The sequence below is a fragment of the Microcebus murinus genome, chromosome 16, assembly GCF_040939455.1.
Source record: "Microcebus murinus isolate Inina chromosome 16, M.murinus_Inina_mat1.0, whole genome shotgun sequence".
Taxonomy (NCBI): domain Eukaryota; kingdom Metazoa; phylum Chordata; class Mammalia; order Primates; family Cheirogaleidae; genus Microcebus; species Microcebus murinus.
The window spans coordinates 44,851,802-44,875,356 of record NC_134119.1 but is presented as its reverse complement, the minus strand read 5'-3'; the positions used below and the strand labels follow the sequence as shown (position 1 = coordinate 44,875,356).

At 43.2% G+C, this 23,555-nt stretch overlaps 1 pseudogene; it reads left to right on the top strand.

Moving 5' to 3' along the window:
• Positions 1-6,069: 6,069 nt before the first annotated feature.
• On the top strand, positions 6,070-6,188 carry LOC142861398 (uncharacterized; annotated as a pseudogene).
• The last annotated feature ends 17,367 nt before the right edge of the window (positions 6,189-23,555 follow it).

Here is a 23,555-nt window from a genome sequence, read left to right as displayed (position 1 = left end):
ATGTATAAAATCACTTTGAACAGAGAGGCTTTACGAATGAACACTTTACATGTGCTACAAACATGAATAAACAAATGCATTTACTCCACTCCCTGGTTCTTCATTCCAGTGCCAACCCCACTGGGCTCCCGACGGCTGGGAGGATGAATGTCCAATGAGGCGGAAGCTACTGGAGCTGATAATGGCTTTATTGTGCTTTTTAGGTAAACCCTCTGGACATCTGTGGCCTTTGGGTCTCATAGAGCCCGTCTCTCCATGCTAGAGTATGCTTGTATCGCAAACAGAAGGCTCCAGAAAGAACAAAAGTTGATGCAAACAGTAGCATCTTTCTTTTTTCTGCATTTAGGGATGTCCATGACGAGGGGCTCTGCTCACAAGCTGTGTGGACCTCAGTCAGCCCCAACACTAGCCTCCTTCCTCTTCCTGCTGCTTCCCTTTCAGTGAAGTCCTGGTGGCTGATGTCTTAGAAGCTTCACCAATATCCCCCAGAAGTCACCTGCAGACAGGCCCGTCTGCACGGTAGGCTTCCTCTGCCCGAGCGTGTTCTCTGACCGGAGGAGTGTGTTCCCTAGGGGGTGGGGCGGTGAGATGGCTGCAGAGTTGACCACTTAGGAGGGACCCTCAGTCAATAAAGGACAGGAGTTAGTGGGCAAATAACCCAGGTCTACTAAGCCCAGAGTCACCTGCAGAGCTTGTTCAGATAGCTGGGCCCACCCCTAGTGTCTGACCCAGTAGATCTGGAGTGATGTCATATTTCTAACATTCCTGGGAAGTTTCAGGAGTTGCTGACGCTGAGTGGGAACTGAGTGGCTTCCAAGATTCCTCCGTGTGTTCCTGCATGGCCAAGCTCCAGCCATCCACGGTGCTGTCCTGATCACTCACACACCCCTCAGTGGTTGTTCTCATCTCCCTGTCTTACCTCTCCTGTCCCTTGCTCTGCTTCCTGGGATCACCTTCCATATAAACAATTTGCCCTCAAATTCTTGACATCAGGGCTGTGTTTAGGGTATTCTAAACTAAGGCACCTCTCTTCCAGGAAATGAGATTATGCACGATTCACACCCATCTTTGCGTCTTGATTCAATCTGCTTTAACAATTGCAGGAGAATATCAATATGAATTAATATCAATACATCACTATCAATACGTTAATTTTACCTCCATCATCTGCCCCCAAATATCCATTTAATTGCTGGCTATCCCAATGAGTGATTCAGATAATTCTGCCCCCAAAATAACAAAATAATTTTCTATCTTATCTCCTTTGGGCATGGTGACATATATTTGGTTGAATGCATGCTTAGCCAACTTTGCCTCCTTTCAAAGCCGAAGGTTGTGTTCTAGACCAGTTATACATGGCGGAAAAACAAAGATGGGTTTTTTAATAATACAGTCAATTCCTAACCTTACGTACAAGTCTGCGGTTGTTGAGCCTGTGATCAAACGGAATATGTAGGTTACACGATTCGCTCACGCTACCTGTATGAAGAATTATTTCAAAAAATGAAAGCTGATGACACCACAGAGCTGCTCCTTATGTTAAAACTGATAACATTATTTGAACTGGATGCTTTCCACATTCTAACATCCGGGCCTTCCGATATCACCAGCTTTTCTCTCTGTGGGAGAGTTTTCAGATCTGGAGCAGAGCTCTGCCAGGTTGTAAGTGCTCAAGCATTTCTTCATGTAACAGTTAGATGCCTCACACACTTTCTTCTTGGGCTGTGTTTATCCGTGGTCTGAACTGCTTGTCAATGGCAGGGACTGTATTGTGTCCATCTTTGTTCCTTCTGGACTCAGAAGTACAAAGTAGGTGCCCACTAAATTTGAGGGAGGATGAACTATTTCCTAAAGAATGAACCAGGCCGCAGGTGCAGGAAGTAGCATGCAATGGCAAGCAGTGCATCAGTCCTGAGACACCGTCACACATGCTAATCCCTCTGGGATTCCAATCATCCGTCTGTTGTTCCAGTTCCAGATGACGAAGTCAGTCAGTCAACTTTCACTTCCTCATCTGTTTAAAAAAAAATATGGCAATAAAATCTGTCATCATCCAATATTCCCTAGAGGTTGTAAAGATCAATTGGGTAAAGTCTTTAAAGGTAGTTTCACTCTGGCTGAAAGGAGATCCAGGAACACATGGCAGTACCGTATTTAGTGTGATAGATAGCGCTCCTGACATTGCCTTCACCCGTGATCAACAGTTACTAGTGAAATTTTTCATGTGTACAATTCCTAGAAAACAGGTCAATTTGCGGTGTATATCTCCGCAGCCAGTTAATGCTTTTGAGGAGGCTGGCAGTAAGAGGGTAGCACAAATCTAAAGAACGTTTTCAGCATGTTGGAGGTAAAAGCATAAAGACGGAGGGTTTGGATATCTCCTTCCTGGGGAGGTGGCAGCTTTACAGAGTGAAATGAAAGAACCAGTAGCAGGAAGGTTTTAATGCGGTTCCCACTTACCCTAACTCCAGTCATGCTGACACACTCGCTACTTACTGTTAAGGCTATTAAAGTGGGCTTTTCCACTAAAGCAAAAAGCTGTCAGGGACTCCTGCATTCTAGTTGAGGAGTAGAAATATCACAGCATCCTCATGGGTGACTTCTCTAAACTAGATTTTGGGAGGAAAACACCCCATTGCCCTTATAGCAAGACCATCCACTCTTGGTCCACGTTCCACATCCAAACCAACAAAAAAACCATATTCGGTTCAGCTTTTCTTTTCCCCCCCCTGGTTTGGGGAAAGATAACACAGGAGGATTATGCACTTTTATAATCACACATTTCCTAGCCTTGGTTTGCTGGACTCAGGCAGATGATTTGCAGAAACACGCCGGATTCCAGGCGGGTGGGTGTTCAATCAGAACAAGGTCAGCAGGGGTGGGGTGCACCCTGGGGTGGGGAGGGGTGCAGGGGGCAGGCAGGATTCAGGTGGAAGGGCTGAGTCCAGGACCAGGGCGGGCTCTGGAGCCTGGAGCCAGTGGGCTCATTAGTACCTGGCTATGACTGCAGCCGGCTGATGGCAAATAGAGGCTATCAAAGCCCTGTCAGCACTCCTGAATGGGACAAAGAAAAGGCGCATTAATGATTAACTCTGCTAAAAGCTCCGGCTTTTGTATTCCCATGGTGCCTGGCCTATCTGGCTGCCATGTGACCGGCCGGGGCCATTTTCTCGCAGATTGGGGAAAGCTAGTGAGCAAACACAGGTGGTTCCGAGTCGGCCACGCTGTCAGGGACAACCACGGACAGCACCAGCTATGCCTGGTGAAATTAGCTGCTCTGTTTGCCTCCACTTTTGCTTCCTGGTGCTCTTACTTTCTAAGTTGAATGTCATTTTGCGCTCATTTTCAACTATTCACAGGAGGTGTTAAAAAAGGGGCAAAGAGCCCCCCCCCCCATGCAAAAATGGGAAAGGAAGACACACAACCTCATGTTCTTTGAACTCTGCAATAACATTTGGTGACCAAATGCGAAGGCCGGGTAAACTAATTAAAACCCCTCAGGTCTTTAACTCCCTGCAAAAGCAAATTTATTCTTCTCAAAGGGAAATATTTTAGTGATCCCGACCAAATTTGCAAGCCACGACGATGACGTCATAAGCCCGCTGTGTGCACCCCAGCTTGGTGCCCTGTGCCCGGGGGGCCTGGAAGGACCTGCTCTTTAAAGTCAGCAATGGTGCTGGTGCCCACCGTACAAGCAGGGCGAGGGCTGAGTGCCCTTCGGAGTCTGACCTTGCCTATTCGTGGTTCAGAGCCAAGGTCCCTCTAGTGGCATTATTTGTTTAAATGCATTTCTTCCTTGGCCTACATCAGACAGACCTTCTTTTTCCTGTTCAAATATTTATATGTGTATATTATTGCACGCGGCTTCAACTGCTCCCCATCACACCAGCAGCCATAAAGCACAGATTATCAGCACGAGGTGATAAAGGCCCTTTGAGTCAACACCAGAAATGAACAGAAAATGAAATAAAGTTATAAAAAGAGGACAGTGTAAATGTCTGCAAAGAGTCTATCAGTCTGCAGATAGTCAAGCAATTAGCTACACTAGGAAAGACATTTTATCCAAACTAAAGTACCGCTGAAATGATTAACAATGTTTGATATTTAAATATAACATTCCCCTGGATTCCTAGTGAAAAAGGCGGGTGGTGTATGTAGGGGGAGACCTGTAAAGTCTTTTTACTCGAATGCAGTTCGGAGTTAGTGAATATCAGCTTCAACACAGCTGCAGTGTGGGGTGTTAGTTTCCTCTTCCAAGCGATGGTGACCATAGAATGAACTAGAACACTCACAAGCTCCGCATGGCCTCAAGCTCCGCAGGGCTGTTGTAATCTGTCTGTGCTGTTTGTTTGGGGTTTGTGGTGGCATTTATCCTGCACATTTTCCCATGATTCCTTAACTTTTGATTTTTGTGAGATGAAGATAATATGGTTACAGATCCCAGCTGTAGGAGAGACTTGGTTACCCCTGGGTACAAGCACCTCAGTGTGGACTTCATTTTAGTAGATACTTGTGGGGTTTTTGGGTGGGGGGTACTGATAAATAATTGGTTTTCCCTTGCAAATGCCTACAGAAAGCAGTGGTATCACCCTTGCCTGGATTACTTAGAACACAAGCATCAGAGTTCAATGAAAATCCTCTATTTATTCATTCATTTATTTCAAATCAGAAATAAACAATTATGAGGAACGTGTGGCTGAACTAAAAACTCAGCTTTTGGTTTATGTCCAATACCTTCCCCTACTCTGGCCTTTATGTTATTTGACAAACCCAAAAGTTATTTCTATGATAAGGTCAACATACTGACAAACCTTTAGCTAAACTGACCAAGAAAAAGAGAAGAACTGGACACCATCAACCAATAGGATCTTGTCAACATTTATAGAACACCCCACCCAACAACAATAGAATACTTGTTTTTTCCAAGTGCCCAAGGAACATATACTGATTTTGACATAACCCAGGCCATAAAACAAATCCCCCCAAATTTATAAGAATTGAAATTGCACAGAGTGTGTTCTCTGACTACAATGTGATAAAAGTAAAATCCAATAACAGTAATATAATAGGAAAATCTCCAAATACGTGAAAACTAAACAGTATACTCCTAAATAATACATAGGTCAAAGAGGAAGCCCCAAGTTAAAAAAAAAATTGAACAAAATAAAAATGAAAATACAACATGTCAGCCTTTGTGGTACACAGTTGGAGCAGTGCTGAGAGGGGAATTTATAGCACTAAATACACACATTAGAAAAAAATTAAAATCTCAACTCAATAATGTAAGATCCTTCCTCAAGAACTTGAAGAAGAGCAAGTAAATCCAAAGCAAGCAAGAAAGGGAAACTAAAGAAGCTGCAAGCAGAACTCAATGAAAGTAAAAACAGAAAGGAACAGAGAAAATCTATGAGATAAAGAGGTGGTTCTTTGAAAAGATCGATAAACAAACCTCTAGCAAGACTGACAAAGAAAAAAGAGACAAGACACAATGACCAATATCAGGAATAAAACAGGATATACTAATATCATTACAGATCATGCAGACAACAAATACAAAGGAGGTACTATAAACAACTCTGCACACATAAGTTTGACAACTTAAATGAATTGGGCATTACTGTAGCTACATACAGTAATCAAGACTCTGTGGAATGGGCAAAGGAATAGACACACTGAACAATGGGACAGAACAGAGAAACTGAACATAAACCCAGATAAGTAGGCCCCCAAGTTTTTGCACAGTTGCAAAGGTTGTTCAGCAGAGGAAAAGCCTTTTCAATAAACATTGCTGAAGTAACTGAATATCCATAGGCAAATTATGAACCTTGACCTAAGCCTCAAACTGTAGACAAAAATTAAATCAAACTAGATTTTGAACTTAAACATAAAATGTGAAATTTTAAAACTTTAAAAAGAAAACATAGAATCTTAGGGATTTAGGACTAGGCAAAGACTTCTTAGACTTGACACCAAGAGCATGATCCATAAAAGGAAAAATTAACAATTTGAACTTTATTAAAATTAAAAACTTTTGCTTTGTGAAAGAATGTTAAGAGTAGGAAAAGATAAATCTATGGCCATACCACCCTGAACATGCCTGATCTTGTCTGATCTCAGAAGCAAAGTAGGGTAGGGCCTGGTCAGTACTTGGATGGGAGACAGCCAAGGAATGCTGGGTATTGTAGGCTTCTGTCAAATAAATAAATAAAAGAAAAAAACAAAACAAACAAAAAAAAGAGGTTGAAAAGATAAGCTACAGACTGGGAGAAAATAATTGTAACCACCTATCTGAAAAAAGAACTAGAATATAGAATATATAAAGAACTCTCAAAACCCAGTAGTAAAAAAACACAAATCTATTAGAAAATGGGCATGAAAAGATATTTCATGGGAGAAGATATACAGATTGCAAATATGCAAATGAAAAGATCATTAGGGATTAGGTAAATCATTAGCCATTAGGGAAATGGAAATTAAAACTATAATGAGGAACAGTGACAATATCAAATGCTGGTGAGGATGTGGAGAAATTGAATCACTCTGAGATTTCTAGTGGGAAAGTAAAATGGTACAGCCACTCTGGAAAACAGTTTGGCGATTTCTTCAAAAGTGAACATGTTACTACCGCATGATCGAGCAATTACATTCACGGACATTTATCCCAAAGGAATGGAGACTTATGTTCATACAAAAATCTGTGCACAATGTTTATGGCAGTTTTATTTACAATAGCCCAAAACTGAAACAACACAGGTGTTCTTCAAAGAGTGAATTGTTAAATAAAATGTGGTACATCCATATCATGAAATATTAATTAGCAATCAAAAGGAACAGAATATTGATGTATGCAATAACCTGGATAAATTCCAGAGAATTATGCTAAAGGGAAACAATTCAGTCTCCAAAGGTTGCATACTATGTGATTCCATGTATGTAACGTTCTTGAAATAATAAAATTATAAACATGGAGGACAGATTAGTGATTGCCAGTGGTTAAAGAGAGGGTAGGATGGGAAAGAAACGTGATTCACTATGAAAGGCCAACAGGAGGGATTCTCATGGTGCTGGACATGTTTTACATCTTGATTCTATCAGTGTCAATATCCTGGTTGGGATATTGTACAATAATTTTATAAGAAGTTATCACTGGGGGAAACCAGATAAAAGATACATGGAAATTCTTTGTATTATTTCTTACAATTGCATATGAATCTGTAATTCTCTCAAATTAAAAAAAAAAAGCATTTGCTAAGTTTTTTTTTTAAAGGGCTATTTTTAACTTTTTAAGTCAAAAAATATCTGCAATAAAATGTGAAAAAAAAACGACTCCAACCAATGTTCCTAATGTCACCACTTGGCTCTCTGAGGCTCACGGGTGCATTCCATGTCTGCCTTCACATTAGCTCTCTTGAGGGACAGGAGAGAACCAAGCCTCTCTCCAGAACCAAAACAGATGGCAAAAATTAAAAAAAAAACGTTAAATGTAATGTCATGATAATTTGTTGTGAAAACAATATATTAATCACAGTCTGTAACTCTCCATGAATTAACCTCTTTAAACCATGTTTAACTAATAAACGTATCCTTCTTAGGATGCATAATCATGATTTTAAAATAGAAATAATTTAGCTCACCAGTTATTTAGCCTCAAAATCAGCATTATTAGCTACAGAAAAAATTGTCAGCAAAAACAAAAGATCAGAGAAAGAGTTGGTGGTGAATCATACATATTTATCCATTTCTTTCTAAGTTAAACCCCACCCACTTCTAGATAGAAACTGAGGCAGTCTGCAATATTAAAACACTCAGGGACCATAGTTATTCTTGTATATTGTATACTGGATTATTCTTGTATATTATTTGTGTATTGCAAATGAAGCCAATATTGTTGGTTTCTTTTTAGTCCTGCCTTTCCATCATTGGCAAAAAGAGAAAAAAAAAATGGGAAAAAATATTCGAAAAATGAAAGGTTTATTTGCAGCCTGTTTTGTAGACATTTTGTAGACATTTTTAGTTGGGATTCTACACTCGGGCAGTGCTACTTCCTAACAACCTTAACAAATCCTACTGTGGACTCCACATCTCACTCTGCAATGGCCTTTTTGTTTCCTGAGTGCATCCCCGAGTTGAGGATCCTCTAATCTCACCCCAGCTCTGGAGCTCATGGCTGCCTCTCCTCGCCAGGGGTCACCACGCCTTCTCCTAGCTCACAGCTGTTTCAAAGGCACAGTAGCACTCGGGGTCTCCCGAGCCCCACAAAGGTTTAAGTTCCCAAGGGGAGCCTACTCCCTTTGTGAAGGTGCAAGGCGGGAAGTGATATGCTGTTAATCAATGCGCCCAGCGATAAATGTTTATCTTGAGCAGAGAGCAAACAGAGACAGGTTAGCGAGCCCTTTATTGCCTGCAGTGTGGTCAGAGCCACCTTCGGCAGCTGGAGTCTTTTCCAGGTCATGTGGCAGAAAAGTTTAGCAACCATTATTTTGCCGGAGTGCTGAGAACAGGTAGGAAAACATTCGCCAAGCTTAGTTTTCAGTATTTATTCTAAAATTTTCATGAAAGTGTATGTTGTTGTTGTTTTTTTTCCCCAAAGGCATGGCATCAATGTTGGAGAACGGTGTTAAGGTTAACCCCCAAACACCCACTTGCATGGGAGAGCCAGAGAGAGGCTGAGACTTAAGACTTGTGCAAGATTCTCAAGGAAAGCTCTCCTGTCCATACCCTCTGGGCTTCCCTTAGTGCAGTGGCCCTCAAAACGTCACAGGACTCCTCCTCCTCTGGAGGCCTTGTTAAAACTCAGCATGGTGGTTGGATCCTGCTCCCAGAGCTTTCGATTCAGTTACATCTGGGTGAGGATCCAAGAGCTTTCAACCATTCACAAGTTCCCACTAATGCCAACGCCCCTGGTTGAATGAAGGACTCTACTTGAGAACTGCTGCATGAAGGCATGGTTGCTATTCTTGGGTGAGCCAGTTGAACAGATATTTCCACCAGTGGTTCAGCTGATGTTCCCAAGAATGGACACATTATATCTCCAGTATTTTTTCTGAGCTGAGCAGAATTTCAAAGACTAGACAAAAAGATGGGAGAATGATCCAACATTCAGCAGCAATTAGAGCAGCCATGCTCAAGGGCAGAGACCCCAGACGATCACAGACTCAGGGCAGAGTGACCACGACCTAGAGGAAAAAGGCTGACCATCACGAGATAGACAAGAGGCCACAACGCAGGGAGGCTGTTTTGAACATTCCTTTTGAAGAGTCCTTTAACATTACAAAGCTCAGTAAGAAAGCCAAAGCCATGTCCTTGACCATCTGGGCAAGTAAATCCCATCTCAGCCAGGGGCACACGAGGAGTGAGCAGGAAGGGCATTAAAGAGCTGGCAGTTTAAGCCATATAACTTATATAATTCAACACCCCCTGGGAGTCGGTGTTGTTATCCTCCTGTTGAGAATGAGGGAACTGACTCTCCCAGCACCACTGCCTGAATATGGCAGAGCAGAGATGGAACTTGGATACCTGATTCCCACTCTCCAGGCACATGTCCCTAAAGGCACATGTCCAGGCACATGTCCCTAAAGATTACAGTCACCCAGTGGGCATCTGCTCCCACGAAGAGGGGGCCTGGAATATTCTCCCGAGAGATTCCTATGCCGAGGAAGGAGAGCTGAGCAGAGACAATACCCATCAGAAAGCAGAGAGGCATCTATCAACTAGCATGATAGGATCAAGCTCCACGTTATAAAAACAGTTGAAGAATGCAAAAACTGTGACTGAAGTGATCCAGTATGGATTTTAGCAGGTCTTTGGCTGGCCCTTCTCTCTGCAGAGCAGCTGTTTAGATGAACATCAGTGTGCACAAGATTTGTTGGGAAGCGTCCTTGCAGTCAATAATTATGGAGGGTGAGGATGAGGAGGAGGCAGGGCTGGGTGGCAGAGGGGCAGCGAACTTCAATGCAGGCATAAGAAAACCTCTGCTCACCTCTCGGGCCCTCTGCAGGTGGGACGACCCTTCAGCTCTGTCCTTGGGAGGGGTGACAAGGCAGGCCCTATGCTCCCACATGAATCAGTCCTTGGGCGTGGGGCTCCCAGGAAGAGAGGCATGCTCTTTAGACAAATTAAATGATCTGTTACAGAATCCAGTTCTGCTAAAGGGCTCCAGCCCTGGCACAGATTGATGTCACATGTTTCCTAGGCCTTCATTAAAAATTACAGTTGAATTCTAATTTTCACCCTGGAATAAGCAAGTCTAGGGCCAAAATAAATTCCCCATTGATTTTAATAAAAAAGGAACATGAATAATCCTTATCAAAGTTAGCCATATCAACATCTTTGGAAATTACCATAAATGCTTGTGGCAGAGGCTGTTTTTAGACCCTGAGAGTCTCTGGCCCTTATCCCCCACAGTAATAAATTCTCAGTTTTTAGCAGGGCCTTGGTTATTCATGAAAAAGACATTTCTCAACCCCCTGGGTGTGGCCATGGTGATCAAATTCAGGCCAGTGATTTATAAACAGAAATGTTGCCTGATAGCTTTGTGGATCCTTCATTAAAAGACAATTGATCCATCCTCCTACCTGGAAAGGGTATATGGTGTTGCCATCTTGGATCATGAAGACCAGGACCATAGCAGAGAGGTGATTAGTGACCGGCAAGGAGTTTATGGAGCAAAACCTGGATTATGTGAGAGAGAAATAGACTTCCTTCTTGTATAATTCACCCATTGTAGATCCCTGTTACTTGCAGTCAAACCTAGTCTTAAGTAATACAAATGCCTAAATGTTCTCTTATTTTGAGCATTGATGTTTGTATTTGCTCATTTTGGGGCATGAGAATGGCTTATTCCAAGCACACATAGGCCACATATATACACAAAATTACAAAAGAATTTGGTGATTCTTATTCACCGGTTGGCGGACCCATTTCCTTTTTTTCAGGCCGGCTTCTTGATGCCAATATTAAATACAGCCACCACCACCCCCCCCCCCCACATCTAGCACAAAATCTAGAAACAGCAATTTATCGTCATTTATATGCTAATTTAATTTAAATAAATGATACTGTGAACAAAGTACATCTCTGCTGTACGTGGAAAACATATGGGTGTTAGTCTACAAGGGGTTATTAATTTTACACTTTCCATCTGGAGCCCATAAAAGATCCATTCTCAGAGATAGTAAAGATCCAAGGTCATGCTAAAACATCACATCTGCAGCGAAGGCGAAGGTCTTAGGATGTTTGAAATTGGGAGCTATCACACCTTCAATAATTCTGAGGACACGGCACTGTCTCCTAGTCTCCCATTTACACAAAAGCACCGACATAATTAACACCTGTGTGTGTGTGTGGGCATTCCAAGACGGGTTATGGTGCCTAAAAGCCATCTGAAAAATCACTGAGACTCAGAAAGTAGTATTCAATCTTCATAATCTTATCAGTGACATGCTAATTAGCTTTCCCTCATTAGCAAGCCAAGTGTCAGCGGAAACAAGAGTAAATTACTTGGGGAGAGTCACTCTGGGATGCTACACGCTGATCCTGTCAATTTTTAATGGCAGCACACTTTGAGTTTTAATATCAGTGTCGTAAATATCCTGGTGGGTAAGAAATGCTCTCGCAAAGCAAAAATCCAGAAAAAAGGAAGCCGAACATCTTGGGTTGTAGGAAAATTTGTAAGAATATGACAGTGGGTGGAATGGCAGAGAGAGGCTCAGCAGCCCTGCTGTGGGAGTCACCAGCTTTGGGTTCGAGTGCTGGTTTTGCACTTGCCTCTGACACCCCCTGTTAGACCCCTCCACCCCCATCTTACCTTTACTGTTTCTGTTTCCCCTCTCCTAGCTGTGGTGTGCGTTTGCTTTCAGCACACCTGTGTTGAAAGTCCACACCTGTGACTATTTTCCTATCCAGCAGAAAGAGCCAGAAACGCCTAGGAGTGGTACATACCCCTGGGGGGCCCATAGCCAGCCAGCAAAGGGGTGGGGGAATGTGAACCCCACCTCCTGCTGGGGAAACTGACAGGAAACTGACAGTTTCCCTGCTGGGGAAACTGACACCCCAGCTCCTCCTCCGGATTGGGATGAAGCCATCCTCTAGGAAGCTTTTCCTAAATATCACCCTTGCTACCCTCTTCCCCCATCTTATCCTGCGCCCCTGACTCTCTCATGGTCCCCCCTGGGAGCATGTCATTGCTAGATTGCTTGCCCACGAATCCTCACGTCGGGGTCTCTGGGGAACGGGCTATAAGACAGTAAGTAGTTCTGTGATGTTAGGCGAGTTATTTCTCTCTCTCTGTTTCCTCATCTGAAACCTGCAGGCAGTAACCATCCTCACTGCATGGGGTTGCAGTGAGCCAGATAACGTGTGTAGGCAGTATCTGACGTGCGGTTAGAGCACGATCATGTTATTATCCAAAAAGCTGCTCCAGGAGGAAGATATGGCATCTGTTTTGTTCATCTGTGTCTCAATTCCTTTTCTTTTTCTTTAAAACACATATTGCAACTTATAATCTTTTTTTCAAAGTCGACCGCTTCATTGTGTTTTGTTCATGCCTCTCACTGGACAGCACGTTCCTAGATGCACCTCCTGGTGACTGACCATCCCAGTTTGCCTGGGACTGCTCTGCTTTTAGCACTGAAAATCCTGCATCCTCAGTCCTGGGTAAATTGAGATGGTTGTCACCTTACACCTCTTGTTTATAATTGTGTCTTACCATCTAAGCACGGCGACAGCATATAGTAGATGTTCAATAAATACTTGACAAAGTGTTGATGACAGAATATGCACGACATTTTATGATGTACTTTTTGATCATTTTGTTCTAGGGAAGTGTTCACGGACTACAAGGTGGGCAAAATAATGGTGTCCCCAAAGATGGCCACATCCTGACCCCTGGTAGCTGTGACTATGTTAGATTACATGCCAAAGGGGATGAAGGTTGCAGATGGAATTAAGGATTACCTTTAAACCGGGAGACGACCATGGGTTATCTGGGTGGACTCAATGTGATCACAAGGGTCCATATAAGTGGAGGAGGGAGACAGAGGAGAGTTCAGAGGCAGATGTGACACCCAAAGATGGGCACCGAGGAGGGACCCAAGTCCTGCTCCCCTGGCTGGCTTTGAAGAAGAAAGAAGAGGGCCACATGCCAAGTGACACAGGTAGCTTCTAGAAGATGGAAAAGGCAAGGAAATGGAGTCTCCCCCAGAGCCTCCAGAGGAGGAAATATCCCCACCCACATCTCAATGTTAGCCCATTGAGACCGATTTTGGCCGTATGACTTACAGAAATGTAAGAAAATAAACTTGTGTTTTAAGCCTCTAGATTTGTGGTAATTTGTTACCGCAGCAACAGAAGACTAATCCAGGCCCTTTGTAGAATCTGCTGAAAGTTACACAAACTTCCTGCAAAAGTTGAAGTTATTGAAAATAAACGCATTCCATGTTGGGAGTCCCCAGACCATGACCACCAGGTGGGGATTCTCAGCTCTGACAATGACAGCCACGTTCCAGATGGAAAGCAAGATGGGGCCCCCAGAAAGACTACACCCACGGCCAGGCTCGGGACACTCGACTGCTGGGTGCAGACTGCAGGTTTACAGACAAGGGTCTGGGGTGAATGTCACCTGGCACCCTCACAGTCTGTGAGAGGCTGTGGTGGAGCATCACACAGCACCAGCCCGCGGAGGGAGGGGACCAGAGTCTCCTTTATCCCAGTATAAGCTCCGGTGTCCCTCTCGTGCAGGGTGGCCTTTTTGATTCAGAATTCCAAGTTTCAACTGTGAGCAAAGCACTGTGCAGGGCACTACGGGCCTAACAAGGCTGGCAAGGCAAGGCTTTCTCGTGCTCTGGTGCTAACTCGGCTCTGCTGGTGCCCAGTGCAGCAGAAGCCCCCGTCCAGCGTAGCAGAAGCCCCCGTCCAGCGTGGACACGGGGGAGGTGGCTGCAGACTGGGGTGTCCCAGGGGTCTGTTAGAGCAGAGACTCTGAGTAGGAAAGAACCAAAAACCTAAACAATATCCTGCGAATATATTCTGTAGGTAATGAGACTGCTGTTTAAAAAATTAAGGCAAGAAAATGTAAATATGTATCCAAGGAGGAGCCATCCTCTCGTGGGCGGACTTTCCAGCACGCCCTTACCCGGCACGTGGTCCGGCCATGAAACACCGTCTCCTGCCCGCACGGGCTCCAGAGCATCCATGCCAGTTGCCCTCTCGTCACATTTCAGTTTCTGTTGCATGGGCTTGTCCCCACTTTTCTCATCTGCCTTCTCAAACGGTTGGCTTTGACGGACTTCAGACTGTCTTAAACAAACAAAAAGCTGCATCAATCTGGGTGTCTTTTAGAAGCATTGTAGGCTTCTAAATTTCACAACCAAAGGCTCTTTTTAATAATATTAATACTTCCTCTGTTTGAACAGAGAATAACCCCCTGAGGTTATTGCTTTGAAGGAATTAATATTCATCTCAGTGCAAAAGTTCTGCCTATTTTTTTAAAAACAGAACAAATTACTGTACCTGTGAAATACAATAAACAAAATAAGTAAAACCACTCTGTAAATTGCTTAATAGGATAGCAAATGCTAACTCTGTGGTTAGAGTGATGGTGAAATGAAGGCAGAGTATGAAAAAGTCTATTGTAATTTTTGTAGTTAAATTTGCATATGTATGCAAAAAAGTCTAAATATACACACACACACACACACACACAGGCACACACAGGCACCCAAAAACAGTAGTATTCCTGAGTGTTAGCAGTAATTTATGAGTAGTGGTATCATTTTTAATTTGTTATTTTTAATCTGTGATTTCTTAGTTTCTTTGGCAAATATTTTATACACTTAAGCATTTTCCAGAAATCCCTACCAGATTTGTAGTCTTATTTGGTTTCTTTTTTTTTTTTTCAACTTGTTATATGTGCATTTATTTTTTCTTGTTTTTTTTTTAAATATTTATTTATTTCATCATATTATGGAGGTACAAATATTGCTAGGGTTACAAATATTGCCCCTGCCCCCCCTCCCTCCCCATGTTTGGTTTCTTATCACATTTCCTCCTCAGTAGATTTTGGGTAGTCTTTAATGGTTTTGTGTCAGCTGATTTAGGGACACATTTTTTCTAGGGCTTCCTGGCCCAAGGTCTCTGTGTGGCTATTTGCTTATAGAGCAGACAGAGTGCACTGTCACTAAGTGAGGATGTTTGTAAAACCCATCAGATCAGCCCTGGCTGTTCAATCTCTTGTTCTTTAGGATACAGACATGGCCAGGCACACTATGGAAGAAGAGGGCAAGTGGAGTCTCAGGAGCAAGTCTGGCTCAGGGTAGCAAAACACAGGCGAGGGCTGGTCGCGGTGGCTCACGCCTGTAATCCTAGCACTCTGGGAGGCCGAGGCGGGTGGATCGCTCAAGGTCAGGAGTTCAAAACCAGCCTGAGCAAGTGTGACTGAGTAGCACCTAAGTGGACACATAGGTACTACAGTAATAGGGTATTGGGCAGGTGGGAGGGGGGCGGGGGGCGGGTATATACATACATAATGAGTGAGATGTGCACCATCTGGGGGATGGTCATGATGGAGACTCAGACTTGTGGGGGGAGGGGGGAAAATGGGCATTTATTGAAACCTTAAAATCTGTACCCCCATAATATGCCGAAATAAAAAAAAAAGAAATTAATTGACCAACTAAAAATATATAGAAAAAATTAGCCGGGCATGGTGGCTCATGCCTGTAGCCTCAGTTACTTGGGAAGCTGAGACAGAAGGATTGCTTGAGCCCAGGAGCCTGAGGTTGCTGTGAGCTAGGCTGACACCACAGCACTTACTCTAGCCTGGGCAACAAAGTGAGACTCTGTCTCAAAAAAAAAAAAAAAGAAAGAAAAGAAACCACAGGTGAGGTTAGCACCTTTTCTTATAAAAGCTTAATATCTACAGCTCTTTCTGTGTCCAAGATGAGGATTCCCGGGCAAGTGTTAATGTGTCTAGAAAGTATTCCCAGGGAAAGTCAATAAGGAAGTAGGAAAAAAGAAGGCCAGGAAGGGAGGATGCCAAGAGGAGTGCGATATTAGAGTTGCGCAGACAGTAGCATCAGCCTGACCCTGTGGGGACTGCAAGGCAAGGTGACTGTGCTTCTAGCTCCCACCCTGCCAATCACTGGCTAAGTCTGCCCCAGGGGCATATAAACTCTCAGTCACTTCTTCTATCTGCAGGGAGGGAGCAAAGTGTTGCTGCTAGCGGAGGGGAGAGGCCAAAAGAAGTGCCTTGCTGCTGCCGTGCCTCCCTGGAAATGAACACGCTGATTCTCTCCAATTCCACACGCCATGTATTCCGGACGCTGTCCTTGGGCCTGTGTGATCACACAGTCTCAAGCTCCAGGGGATTAAAATCAATGCAGACATCTGAGCATCTGGTCTCCTTAACTTGATTGCAAACGACAATGCAGAGGAAAATAACAAGACGATGTTCAAATAAGACAATGTTTTTCATTTCTTCTCGGGCAATAACGCTTCCTGTTATAGTGCAGTATCACAGGGTGGAGCACAGACAAGTGGAGCCTCCTCCCAACAGAAACAGAAATAACCGTAAGTTTAAACTGCAACTTAGAATGGCTGATTGGACTGCCAAGAGTTCTGAAGCCAGGTGTGAATTCAGAGGGGAAGATGGACATGATCAATTAGTGATGTCTGCCAGGTGGAGTTAAAAGGGGAAATGGGCACGATCCATTAGTGATGTCTGTCAGGGTCCTGGGAAGAGGACAGTGGAGCCCTGGACCAGGTCGGGCCCATCCCTGCTTTCCTTTGTGATCAAAGCTCATCAGGGCAAATTCTCCTCATAGTCCAAACTTTTAGCTCAACTTGTTGCCCAAGAAGACAATTTCTTTTCCTTTTTTGCTTTTTAATCTCCCTCTCACTCTCTCTTCTGCTCTTTCACTCCCCCTCCTCCATTTTATCTCTCTTTGGCGCTTATAGGTTTTTATTCTATAAACACTTTGCCGTCTTTGTGACATGGACTCATTCAGGACATGTTTACAGTGCTTAATGACATCTCCCTGAGAAATAATGAGAATGCCTTTAAAGGTTGCCTTCCTCCCAGCAAGAGCAGGGGGATGCACGCCAGGCCTGCGAGATGAGAGCCGAGGGTCTGGCGGGGGAAAATTGACTTAATTTCTTTTCACCACATGAAATGGAGTGTCTGGGTGATCTGACCTAAATGCATGGCCTAAAAACCAATTAATTCTGAATTGTGAATTTGTGAGTGCATCAAGCTGTGTGTGGAATTTTCGATGAGGCAGACAATGCATACCTGGCTTATTTGCAAAATGTGAAGATTTTTTCCACATAAATATGCCTAATGGCCCATTATTAGAGTGCAGCCTCAGTCATATCGCACCTCAGCACCAAGACCTATAGCGGCTCTCCTGACCTTGGGATGGACAGCCCTGCCCTGGGCCTGACCTGCCCGCTCCCCTCTGTGCAGCTTAACTCCCCCTACGGGTCCGCTAACACTGTCATCAGAGGGGACCCTGGCTTCCTGCTGCAATGGCTCTAAGTTAGGGTGTACACTGCAGTCCATGTGCCCAGGAAGCAAGGCACTGAGCCTTTGCCATCAGGGAGTTAGTTAAGAAATTGCACAGCCCCCGTCCTTCACTGAGTCCTCGATGTTCCCACTGCTGTGCAGTGATTTATTCAGTTCCTATGCTGTTAAATTAACTCTAATTTTATTGTGATTAGTTTAATTCATCTAATATTCCCTGAGACCGCAATGCCTGTGGCACTGATTTGTTTGTGGGGAACACAAATTAACCAGACATAGCACCTGATTAAGGACCAAATAAAAAGTTGGAAAAGAAAAAAAAAAGTTGGCCAGAAATATAAATAACTACATAAACAAAGGCTAAGTTTGGTGATAAATGACAGTGCAATGACTGTGAGAACGCACAGGAGGGAGGATCACTAACAGCCAGGAGGAGGCTGGTGGTGCGTGTTTGTGCATGCGTGGTGTGTGTGGTGTGTGTGTGGGGTAAGTGCATGTGTCATGCATGTTGCATGTATCATGCATGTTGCATGTGTCACACATGTTGCATGTGTCGTGCATGTTGCATGTGTCGTGCATGTTGCATGTGTCGTGCATGTTGCATGTGTGGTGTGTGAGCGTGTGTGGGCGTGCCGTGGTGGGGGCGTGTTGTGCGGAGTGTGTGGAGTGTTCGCACATGGTGTATGTAGTGCTATGTGTATGTTTGGGGGGGTGGGGGGGGATCATAGCCAGTTTCTCGGGAGAGGCGGAGTCGGAAGAACAGGCAGGACATCTCAGAGGAGACAGTGGTGGAGGGTGGAGAAAGACCACCCAGGTGAGGGCTGTGGTGCTGGCGCAGCCTAATGGCCAGGCCGGGGTCCTGGGCCCCCTGTGGGGAGTGAGACAGAGCACTGAGACCTCAGAGTGACCCCACTGAGGGGCCTGCTCAGTGCAGGTGGAGGTGGGAGCAGAGGAAGGAGAGGTGTGGACCATGAGTCAGGGCCGGAGAGTAGGAGGCGGCAGGGAAGGGGACTTTCCAGCCACCAGCCTGTGCTCCTAGAGCTTTGTCATTGCTGTTTTTGCCTCCAGGCTTTTCCTGAAGCTAAGGGTGTTCACTGAGCTATGGGCAGGGAAGCCCCAAAGCCTGGGGGCGTTAATGTCCCCAGGGCAGCTGTCTAACAACAGAGGAGGTGAGTCTGTGGGTAAGTAGAGGACAAACAAGTCTGAGGCACATCCCATGGGTTCCTGCAGGGTGCCCGCAGCAGTGCCCAGCTCGGTGGTTCAGCCTTTCCTGCATTTCTCCCTTTCCCATCTCCCTTGCCTAACTCCCCTCCTTTTGCTTCCTGTGATCAGCTCTCAAATGATTCTAGGCACCCAAACCCTGCTGTCAGGCTCAGCTTTGGGGAAACCAAAACTAGGACACTTTGAGTCACCCACGGATGAGTGGCTGGCACAGAGAGAAATAGCAGTGGATACGGGTGTCTGGACAACTCTTGACCAGTGCAGAGTCACAGCCTGTAGACAAAAGCTCCACCTTCCTGCCCCTTAGATGGCCAATTCTGTGCCACCCAGCAATTCGGAGAGTCCTACTGGGTCTGAGCCTCAGTCATCCACACTGGGGGATTTTCTAACTCCAGAGTTCAAGCCCTGGAGAACGTGCACAAATTAGACTCCAGGGTTCTGCATGAGCTTGTGAATATACTCATGAATTCACGTGTTTGCATATTCCATCTATTCAACATGTGTAAAATCTTACACACCTCTCTCCTGGGAGTCCCATTAGCATTTGGGAAACCCTTATCTCTATACAGCGTTTCTACAATGTCTCTCTGTGTAATTTATGAAATTTTCAATGTAATTTTTAATCCCCCTGTATTAGTTTCTATGACCCTGTCTATATAGCTAGAAAAAGTCTTTCTTTACATACACCTCTTTCTGAATCCTATAAATTCCCTAACTTGATCTATAGCTTGAGATGACTCTTTAATCCAAGTCTGTGTGTAATTTTCTTTTGATTTTCTGTTTTTTTATATCATACTATAAATCTTTATCTTTCTTTAAATATAATTCATTTTTCTTCCTAAATTATGACTCTTTAACAAAACCTCTTTGTTAGTCTTTCTTAAACTTCCTTATAAAGACTATTTTTTGTTCACTGATTCTTCTGAGAAGCTTATAAAGGCAGGGAACCTTGATCCTAACAAGGCACGTACACACACACACACACACACACACACACACACGTATTCTGGAAGGACTGACACCCACATCCTTCCCCCCTCCTCAGCTCCTTCAAAGATCTTTAAGGTACCTCTAAATCAGAGGTGGGGGATCTCATCATGTTGCAAGGCCACATTAGGTTAGCTGTAATCAAATAAGGTCCCATTCAAGAAACTTCAATTAGATATACTTAAAAATGTCCATTATTTTGTTAAAATCTAACTACGATGTACTTGATAATTTCAAAACTGAAAACTGTCTGGTAAATCACCTTTGAATGACTTTTTGTGTCTGCCTTTTGTTAGAAAGCATTTGAATATTTGGTTGCAGCATGAAGGTCCCAGTGTCAGTTGATCCTCTAGTTGGGTATCAGTCATTTGTGACCTTAAGGGAGTTTTGATTTGGGTTAGGTAGGAGAGTGTAGATTCGTAGCAATAAGTGGTTGAAAAGCAAGAAAGCATTTCTTGAGCATGTTGCCAAAGGCAGGGGTGTTCTACTGCATTTTTCCATATTCCAGTTGGATCTTTAGCATCAAACAATGACTTTTAAATGTCATCTACTGAGAGCTCAATCAATTCCATCCGTTGTTATTTAGGTGCCTTTGTGATATCAATTAAGTGAGGCTGAAATGCTAATTTGAGCATGAGGTCATGATTCTCTAAGTCAGTGAACCTTTCATTGTATTCTCCAATTAATAGGTCTACACCAGCTGCACATTCTTCTGAAATGATTCGAATATATCATGTCACCCTGCTCATCAGTGGCCTTTGCTAACTGGGGAAAATGTTTATCTGAAATTTCCTTTTAAAGAAGACTTTTGAAAAAAGATATCTTTTTTTTTTCAAAAAAAAGATATCTTTTTTTTTCAAAAAAACTTGGATTTTTTTTGCCACATATCATATATAGACTTAGTTTTACATTGGAAAGAAATATTCAATTCGTTTTGATTCGATGTGATTATCGAACAGAAATGCCGCATTCCTATAGAAATCTTTCAATAATTCACACTGCTGATTGTGTTCTTCATAAACTCTGTTCTTGTAGAGATGAAATTTTGGCTAACACCTGTTCCTGTGATAACCAACACACTCTAGAATGATGGCAAATCCATATTTGCCTCATTGTTCAACTTCAGCATGTTATGAAACTGACAATGCTGTGTTGCTTTTTGCAGGAATATAGTTAACAATGCTTATAAGTTGTTGCAAAGTATCACTTAAAATAGTAGCTTTAACTCAGAGATTTTGCTGATGCAAGATACAATGAAAAGAAATGAGAGCATCTGGATCTGTTAATACTTTTTTTATCTGTGGAATAAACGCTTCATGCTTTTTCTGTCATGGAAGGTGAACTGTCTATACATACACTCACTAAATTCACCAAATTCAATCCAACTTCAACACATTCATCTTGAAAGTTGTTGAAGATATCTATTCCCCATGTTCCGTTCACAAGATTGCCCAAAGTAAGTTTTCGTAGTAAAGAAAATCCTCTGTTACAATCTGAAAGAAGTATAAAACCTGCACTGAGTCAATAGTACCAGTTGATTCATCCAAAGTGATTGAATAATATGTATTTTCCTTTTCAAATATTACATGAAGTTGTTCTGGTAAATTGAGGGCTAATTCATGCTGCCATCAGTTATGGTTCTTCTTGAAAGAGGCGGTTGTTTGTACTTTGAAATGTTAGAGGGGTCTAAGTACCCTACAACTTTGACAATGCATTCTTTCACAATTTCTACATTACTGAATGGCTTCCTTTTTTTCCTAAGTATAAAAATACTCTATAAGTTGCTTCAGTGGCATTATTTCCAGATCTTATTGCTACTTGAAAGAATTGTCTTTGCTTTTGTTTTTCATCTTTTAATTTCTGCAATACAAGCTTTCACACCTCTCCCTCTAATTCAAAATATTTGTTGTCCTTATGAGTTACAATGCTGATGAGCAATGAATTTTTTTTTTTTTTTTTTTTTGAGACAGAGTCTCGCTTTGTTGCACAGGCTAGAGTGAGTGCCGTGGCGTCAGCCTAGCTCACAGCAACCTCACACTCCTGGGCTCAAGCAATCCTGCTGCCTCAGCCTCCCGAGTAGCTGGGACTACAGGCATGCGCTACCACGCCCGGCTAATTATATATATATATATCAGTTGGCCAATTAATTTCTTTCTATTTTATAGTAGAGACGGGGTCTTGCTCTTGCTCAGGCTGGTTTCGAACTCCTGACCTCGAGCAATCCGCCCGCCTCGGCCTCCCAGAGTGCTAGGATTACAGGCTTGAGCCACCGCACCCGGCCTGAAATTTTTTAATGTTGATATTGTAGCATCACAAAGCAAGCAAATCACCTTATCTTTAGCAGAAACAAGATAATATTGCAATTCCCAATCCTCATTAAAAAAATCTGTTTTCTTCCTTCAGCGTTCTCTTGGTCTTCTTTGACAGGATGGGCTGTTAAGCAGATAGAATTAAAAAATACTGTTGATCTGTGCAACTGTTTGCAAATTCTACATCAAACAGAAACACAGTCCACTGTTGTCAAAAGGTGACAGCAAACTGGCATACTCAACCCCCCACAAACTGTCACCAACCAGCCTTGTGCAGTAGTGGTGGTAGTAAGGTGAGGGAAGTTAGAATTAAATCATGAGTGTAGCAGCTGCCAATTTAGCCCTAATGGCTTAATAACGTTTTAATTGTGCTGGTCAATCTGGGAGGATTATTTCACTGAAGCTTATTTTATTCTTTGGTATTTTAAATGCATTCATTTAAAGAATAAAACAAAAATATAAAAAACAAAAACATTAATAAAAATAACAGGATTTGTTCTGTAAAATTTGGATTCAGTCAAAAGGCTGCACTTAAGGACCTAGAAGACCACATGTGGCCTTAAGGCTGCAGATTCCTCACTCTTGCTCTAAACCCTAAGTGTCTGACTCTCTTTTCAATTAAAGGTCTGCGTTTGACAAAAGATTTGTGAATGTGGCATGAATTGATGATGTTTTGTGAATTTTCAAATTATAGACAGGTTTCCCTGCTAGAGTGATCAACTTATCTGGTTTGTCTGGGACTTTTCATGGTTTCAGCATTGAAAGTTCCATATCCTAGGAACCCTCTCGGTCTAGGAAAAACAGAGACATTTGGTCACTCTACTTCTTTCTCAGCACACATGGTATATGTGTCCACTATTACACATACATTTTGTGTTTAAGTTATATCTTTATATCATTGATTGTCTGGTAAGAGAAACTGAGTTGCCATACACTCACATGTAAACACACTGCCATACCCACTGTTGTGGGCTGAACCATGTTCTCCCTACAAATTGGTATGTTGAAGGTTTAACCCTCAGCATCTCAGAATGTGACGTTACGTGGACATAGAGTCATTGAAAATGTTTTCAGTTAAGAATGAGGACATATGGGAGCAGGGTAGGCCCCTAATCCAAGATGACAATGCACAGGGAGAACACCATGTGAACACGAGGCAGAGGTCAGGCGGACATGTCCGCAAGCCAAGGAACACCAGAGATTGCTGGCAAGCCCCCGAAGCTAGGGGAGAGGTATGGAGAAGCTTCCTCCTCAGAAGGCACCAACCCAGCTGACACCTGGATCTTGGACTTCAGCCTCCAAAACCGTGTGATATTCAATTTCAATTGCTTAAGCCACCCAGTTTGTGGTACTTGTTACGCAGCCCTGTCAGATTAATAACACCAATATTCAAAAGTCCTTTGGTTTACTATTCACAAATTATCCTTTGAAAGTTTTCCAAAAAAATGCAAATTCCAAGACTCACAGTAGTCAAGATGAAAACCTTTTTGTATGTGGTAAGCATTAAAATTTCACACTTT